The sequence below is a fragment of the Silurus meridionalis genome, chromosome 23 (genome assembly GCF_014805685.1).
Source record: "Silurus meridionalis isolate SWU-2019-XX chromosome 23, ASM1480568v1, whole genome shotgun sequence".
NCBI lineage: Eukaryota > Metazoa > Chordata > Actinopteri > Siluriformes > Siluridae > Silurus > Silurus meridionalis.
This window is the reverse complement of record NC_060906.1, coordinates 26,304,011-26,311,625: the sequence shown is the minus strand read 5'-3', so window position 1 is coordinate 26,311,625 and position 7,615 is coordinate 26,304,011. Positions and strand designations below refer to the sequence as shown.

The following is a 7,615-nucleotide window of genomic DNA, read 5'->3' as shown; positions in this document are numbered from 1 at the left end:
TTCTCCTTATGCTCTCCTGCACTTTCTCATTCCACCACCACGTCTCCTTGTCTTGCTTTCTATTTCCAGATGTCACACCAAGTACTTTTCTAGCTGCCTCCCTCATCACTCCTGCAGTAGTTCCACAATCATCCAGCACCTATTCACCACCACAGAGCTCCTGAACCTCACACTACAGTCTTCCTCCTTCAGTTCCAACCATCTTATTCTTCTTTCAGTCCTCACTCTCCTCCACTTCTTCACCTCCAAAACCATCCTACAGACCACCATCCGATGCTGTCTAGCTACACTGTCCCCCGCCAACACCTTACAGTCTCCAATCTCCTTCAGGTTGCATGTCCTACATAGAACATAGTCCACCTGTGTGCACCTTCCTCCACTCTTATACGTCACCCTATGATCCTCCTTCTTCGTAAAATAAGTGTTCACCACTGCCATTTCCATCCTTTTAGCAAAATCTACCACCATCTGCCCTTCCACATTCCTCTCTTTAAAGCCATACCTACCATCACCTCCTCATCACCTCTGTTCCCTTCACCTACATGTCCATTAAAGTCTGCCCCAATCATCAATCTTTCATTCCTAGGTTTTTCTCTACCACTTCATCTAACTCTTTCTAGAATCTTTCCTTCTCCTTCCTCTCACAAGCCACTTGTGGAGCATAAACACTGATGACATTTATCATCATCCCTTCACCTTCCAGCTTCACGTTCATCACCCTATCATAAACTCTCTTCACCTCCACTACACTCTTACTGTACTCTTCCTTCAGAATCCCCCTACACTATTTCTCTTTCCATCCACACCATGATAGAACAGTTTAAACATCTCCAATGTTCCTGCTCTTACTCCCTTTCCACTTGGTCTCCTGAACACACAGCATATCTACCTTTCTCCTCTCCATTATATCAGCTCTCTCTCTCCCTTTACCCGTCATAGTACCAACCTGAACCTCCACTCTCCTCCACTTCTCCTTTCCCTGCTGTCTCTGTAGACGTCTTCCGCCTCTCCTTCTCCTCCTTCAGCCAACAGTAGCACAATTACCACCGGTACCCTGTTGGTTAATGATACCTGTGGTGGTCATTGGTAACCTGGGCCTCAACCGATCCGCTATGAAATTTTGTTTCGTGTTCCACATATTTGATTTGGCACATGATTTACGCTTGATGCCCTTCATAACAAAACCCTCCAATAAAAAGATATTTAAAATCAAATATGACAGGTAACATCTATTACAAAACATAGAGCTTCTCCACATCTCCACAAAGCCTTAAACATTTTTAAATTCCACATACTCATAAAAATCAACCAGAATCCTTGATTTCATTTGTCTGGAGAAGATTCTGTTTGCATCACAGATAGCATTTTTTGTCACTTTGTTCTTTCTGCTTAAGTATATTGCCATTTTATCTTGACCATGAATAAAGATAAAATTAATCAGTTGGCAAATATACCTTTTTCTCCTGACATATTTAAAACCAAGAATAACCCTGAAGAGTAAAAAATAAATAAATACAAAAAATTAATAAATACATAAAAAAAAAACTTAAAATACGTTCTAAAAGCACAAACAGTGACTGGAACCTGGAGAATATCAGGGTTTAAGGATTCAGGGTTAGGCTTTTTTGGTTAACGGTGATTTGTACAGTGTCTCCACTCTGGTTTAATATCATCATTAAAACCAAGAACATTTCTCCACTGGGGGTCCACCCTCCCACTCAATTTATTGCTATTTAAAACCTTAACACAGGCCCTGTGTTAAGTGTGACAGTGTTCCCGACACTGTCCCAAAGCTTATCTCCCCTTCACCCCATTAAAAACAAAGTTCTGTCCAGCCCCAGTCCTCCCACCACGTGCGGAAGTCTACTAGATACTGTTCTTCTCCATACCAGGTTACTGGGCCCGGTTAAGAGTCTCTGGATCACCTTGAGGTGAAAGGTTGCAGCTCTGCTGGCGAGTTGAACTAGACCTTGGCCCCCTTTCTCCTTGGGCAGATGGAGGACACTCTGGAATCCAGTGCAGACCATCCCAGAAGAAATCCATGAGCAGGATGTTCCCTAGCAGGTTTGGTGGTGGATTGATGCATACCAGAGATGCAGAGATGCATACCAAGCCAAAGAGATGACGCTGACAGGTTATTGATCACCAGCGTTTCCCCCCTGTAGGACACCCACCTCCCCACTTCCCAACTTAAACTGCTTCACTCTTTCCCCAGTTTACTTTTGCTGAAAAAAACTTAAAACATAAATTAAAACATTCACATCAGTCTGAGATCCCACCATTACAGCCAGGTCATCTGCATAAGCTGACAGAAAGAGTGAAGCATTAGAGTGTGGAATATAAAAACCAGGAACACAATTTTTCAGATTGACTAAAAGAGGTTCAATAGCTAGATTGTACAACATTCCTGAGAGACAACAACCCTGCCTGATCCCTCTGTACACTCTAAAAGGAGCACATAAACCACCATTAATATTTAGTACACCTTCAGTTTTACTGTACAGCACTCTGATCATGGCTATGAAACCAGGGTTGAACTCAAAGTACTTCCACAAGTATTCATGCTCAACCCAGTCAAAAGCCTTTTCCTGGTCTAGGAGAATCAGACCTGTCTTTAAGCCCAATATCACCTTCATCAGGCTTGAAGATAATGCTTTTGATAGCAGCTTGCAGTCAGTGCACAGTAGTGGCACTGTGACAGTTCTTCAGGTTGGCAACAGGGTCAGGATGGCTCTCCTACAGCTCGATGGGAGCTGACCACCTTTCACACTGTCCCGTAGGACCTCTAGCAGATCCTGCCCTATTAGTGGCCAGAATGCCTTGTAGAAATCTACAGGGAAACCATCTATACCTGGCGCCTGCCCTTTCTCCATTACTTAGAGAGCCTCCTAAAGCTCTGACTCTGAGAGCTTAAGCAGGTCTTTGATGCAGCTCTCCTCCACTACCTGTGCCCCTAGCTGCTCACTGCTATACAGCTTTTAGTAGAAGCTAATTGTCTGCCTACTAATTACAGTGGGCTCTGACGTGAGATCCCCTGATTCTGTTCGCATGGCATGCATAAGTCTTTTCTGTTGATACTTTTGTTCTAAATTGAAGAAGAACTTAGAAGGAGCATCCATTTCAATGAAAAGTGTGTGTGAGTGAGTGTAGAGCAGTGTGTGTATGTGTGTGTGAGTGTAGAGGAGTGTGTGTGTGTGTGTGTGTGTGTGTGTGTGTGTGTGTGTGAGGTGTGTGTGTGTGTGTGTGTGTGTGTGTGTGTGTGTGTGTGTGTGTGTGTGTGTGTGAGAGTGTAGAGGTGTGTGTGTGTGTGAGAGTGTAGAGGAGTTTGTGTGTGTGTGTGTGTGTGTGTGTGTGTGTGTGTGTGTGAGAGTGTAGAGGAGTGTGTGTGTGTGAGTGAGTGTAGAGCAGTGTGTGTATGTGTGTGTGTGTGTGTGTGTGTGTGTGTGTGTAGAGGAGTGTGTGTGTGTGTGTGTGTGTGTGTGAGAGTGTAGAGAGTGTGTGTGTGTGTGTGTGTGTGTGTGTGTGTGAGAGTGTAGAGGAGTTTGTGTGTGTGTGTGTGTGTGTGTGTGTGAGAGGAGTGTGTGTGTGTGTGTGTGTGTGTGTGTGAGAGTGTAGAGGAGTGTGTGTGTGTGTGTGAGTGTAGAGGAGTGTGTGTGTGTGTGTGTGTGTGTGTGTGTGTGTGTGTGAGAGTGTAGAGGTGTGTGTGTGTGTGTGTGTGTGTGTGTGTGTGTGTGAGTGTGTGTGTGTGTGTGTGTGTGTGTGTGTGTGTGTGTAGAGTGTGTGTGTGTGTGTGTGTGAGAGTGTAGAGTGTGTGTGTGTGAGGAGTGTGTGTGTGTGTGTGTGTGTGTGTGTGTGTGTGTGTGTGTGTGTAGAGGAGTGTGTGTTAGTGGTTGGTAATGTGGTGAGAATATTGTCTCAGTCTCCTGTATGAACAGTGTTGTAGTTGTGTTTCTGAACAGTATTGAGAAAGTGAATAAACTGTTCCAGAAAGGAATTGTTATAAATAATGAATGTGTACTGGTTTCTCCACTCAGTTCTCCTGATAAAAAGGTGTTGCTTTTAAATGTTCCTGCTTTCATAAGTGATGAGGTGATTGTGAAAGAGCGTCTCGGTACGGAAGAAACCGTCTCCCCCATAAAGAAAATCCCCCTCGGCTGTAAGTCCCCACTGATTAAACACTTGGTGTATTTTAGGATGGTGTTTATGGTCCTGAATGAGGGTGTTGAGGAACTAAACGTGGTCTTCAAGTTTAGGATTTATGGGTTTGACTACAACATCTTTGTTTCCACCGATTCAGAAATTAAATGTTTTAAATGTGGTCTGATAGGACATCTTGTTCTCGCCTATCCCGAAAGACAGAGTGACCCCGGTGTCTCCAAGCGACTGGGGCAGAAAGCAGCTGAACCTGCTGGGGTCGTTTCCCCTGCGGCTTCAGCTCGACCTGCTGCTGAAAGCCCCGTAACTGCTGCTGCACCAGGGCCTAGGAAGCATGAGCCCCAAGCTCAGATTGAAGACCAGGGCTCGACAAGTGACAGAACCCACCCCAGAAAAGCCCTGCTTGGCCAAATGTCTCAGTAGATGAGTTTATTCAGGATTTTTAGACGAGAAGGTGCTTTTACTGATCAAAAACTTTTTAGACTGAAGAAACTGATAATGAAGGTCAATAGGGAAAACTCAGATGTAGACTAATAGAGCGTGTGGCGTGTTTTACTTTAAGTTTATTAGAACTTTTTTTTTTGTTTTTTTTTTATCTATATTTCATTTTAATGAACGGGATACACATTGCGAGTTTTAATATGAATAGAGAAAGTGAACACTGGAAGAGAGTAAAGCTTTATGAGCTCATCAAGCAAAAGCATATTGATGTGGTCATGCTGCAGGAGACCCACAGCGACAGGAGTAACGCTGCTGACTGGGTGAAGGAGTGGGACGGGTTGGTGATTTTACTGACTTCAACCTCCTATCCGACAAACTTCAGTCATCTTGCCTCCTGACTTTTCTGAATACCTTCTCCTTGACATTTAACAGCTGCCCTCCAACACACAAGGGAGGAAATGTCCTAGACTTGGTTTTCACCCGCCCTACCCCAGCTACAGACATGACTGCCACTCCACTTCCAATTTCTGATCATCACCTGGTTTCTTTTTCAATTACTCTTCCTATTCAACCTAAAACTAATTTACATGTCTCTCTTATCCATCCTAACCTTCACTTCATCTCTCTCTGCAGCCTCCTGTACTCTTTCATCTCTTCCTGGCCCTGACTCCTTTTCCTCTCTACCCTTGGACATTGCTACTGACTCTTTCCTCTCATCTCTTTCCTCAACTATGGACCTCCTTTGCCCCTTGACTACAAAACCCAAGAAGACCTCAGATCTACAGAGAGGAAGTGGAAAGAAACACAACTCGATGTAGACCTCGCATCTTACCATGCACTCCTGACCAATTTTTCTTTGGATGTGACTTCTGCTAAAACTGCCTTCTATAAGGAAAAGGTTAAGGCCTCTGCACAAGATCCTCGTTAGCTCCACAACATCTTCTCTTCACTACTCAACCCCCCTGCCACACCTGCTCCATCCTCTCTGACTGCTAATGACTTTGCCTGCTTCTATGATGTAAAGATTAAGAAAATCTGCCAGACCTTCACTTCCTCCCCAACAATGACTACACAACACAGCCAGGAATCCACTATGTCCCTGTCAAGCTTCTCAACCTTAACAGAAGATAAGATACTGCAAGTCATCTGTAGCAATGTTGTAGCACTGGTATCACACCACTGTCTGCGCTACTGGACCAGTTCTAGGTTCTAAGGAGTGGGGGAGCAAAAATCACTACACCAGAGACCGTTACTTTAAATACAAAAGGCCATCTATTTACTGTATGCAAAACACATGAAATATACAGAACCATGAAAATGTAAAAAAAGAAAATATACCCTGCAGGTTCTCAATATTGAGGTAAGTATAAAATATTCAAGAAATAAAAATAAAAATAAATTGTGTTTCACTCTCTTTTTGTTATTCAGTTCACCTAGGCACTTTTAATTAGACTAATCTAAGTTAGACCGGTCTTTTCCTAGGTTGAACCTATTTTTGAATCCCTATTTTTTTCTTCCTGAATAAACCCTTTTTCCTTTTCTTTACAGGCAAGAAAATACCTTCAATTCAAACAATCAAATCAATATTAACCATAAACATTATAAATCATATTTCAAATCACATTTCAAATCACATTTCAACATATGAACTCAATGTGAAATTAGAAGTGTGTGTCTTTAATTCAGTTCGAGTTCAATGGGAGTTAAATTATTCAGTTCAATGAAGAGTTTCAGTTCGATTCAGTCCGCAAATAATAGTTCAATCAGAGTTCAATTCGATCCAAAAACAATTTCTTATACTCCTACCGCTCTGGCAGCGAGTCACTGTACTCAAAAGGTTTCCTCACTGATGTGATGAAGAAGATGATTTGCAAATCTGGGTCTGGCTCGCCATCTTGAATCCCGTCCGCACGTGTGCACACCTGCACACTGCAGATCAATCCTCGCTCCGAGAGAGCTTCAAATTAAGCACATAAAAAAACCTGACCTGTATAACAGGTCATAAGCACAAAAATTAATTTTAACTCTTCAAATCACACAATTAAATGTTCCACAGTCTCTGAGTTGTAAAGTTACTGCTATGGTGCTTTTTCACTCCAAAAATGGCGGCGGAGCGGTCTCCATTAACTCACCGCTCCGTCTCCACATAAATACATAACACATCTTTCATTTACAAAGCATACATTCACTTTTATAACATTCACAGTTTTCATAAACCAAAAATTTTAACTGGTAAACAACTTATGGCAAAACATTTCCTTGTAAACAGCTACGTTTTACTATTAACTCTCTGCTAGAGAAAGTAAAACATGTGACACAGCAAAGTGCAAAAACAACTTAAACTCACCAAAACCGTTGTGGCTTAGTTCTCATAAAATCCCTGTCAATCCCTGATCAGGTAAGTTATGTTTTTTTTAATTGCAAAATCAACTTTTACACTCTTTTCTCTGCTTAATAAACATCATTCTCTCCAATCTCTCTTCTGCTCTCTCCGCAGGTCTCTGCTGCAGCGTCGCTGACATGACGCTCTAATTTCACTAGTCTCTTAAAGGGGTAGTGAACTGAATTTTCTGTCTGCATACTTTTAATCTTTGAACGTTAAATTGCTGTTTTAACATTTTTAACATTTTTAATTCTGATGAATAAACTTCATTAAATGAATCACTTAACTTTTCAAACTTATTTATGCATCTTTTAACTATTTATTCTTATTTAGGTCATATTTCTAACAGGGTTACATCCTCCCTCTTTACCTAATGCACGTCCCTGTGCATTCTGAACCTATACTGTCATAACTCTAGGTTTTTGGAAAGCTAGGCTCTTTAAGGAATCTGTAAGCACTTCACTCAAGGTTTGAAATAAAGACTGAACTACAGTAACCAATGGGTTCCCTAACTCAGGGTAAGTTAGTCTTTTAGCTGCTTTTCTATCTCTGATAGGTCTTCTAGAACAGTCATCTTGTGTCTGGATATCACTTTGGTCCATAACACTTGTGTCCTTCTTGTCCTCCTGAGCAAGT

The 7,615-nt window shown here is 42.2% G+C and overlaps 1 long non-coding RNA gene across 1 annotated transcript; it reads right to left on the bottom strand.

Moving 5' to 3' along the window:
• Nucleotides 1-6,252: 6,252 nt before the first annotated feature.
• Nucleotides 6,253-7,083, bottom strand: LOC124377261. The gene is made up of 2 exons (XR_006924081.1): nt 6,944-7,083; nt 6,253-6,583 (listed from the first exon to the last, which is right to left on the bottom strand). It is a non-coding gene; the product is annotated as an uncharacterized LOC124377261 (long non-coding RNA).
• Nucleotides 7,084-7,615: the final 532 nt, after the last annotated feature.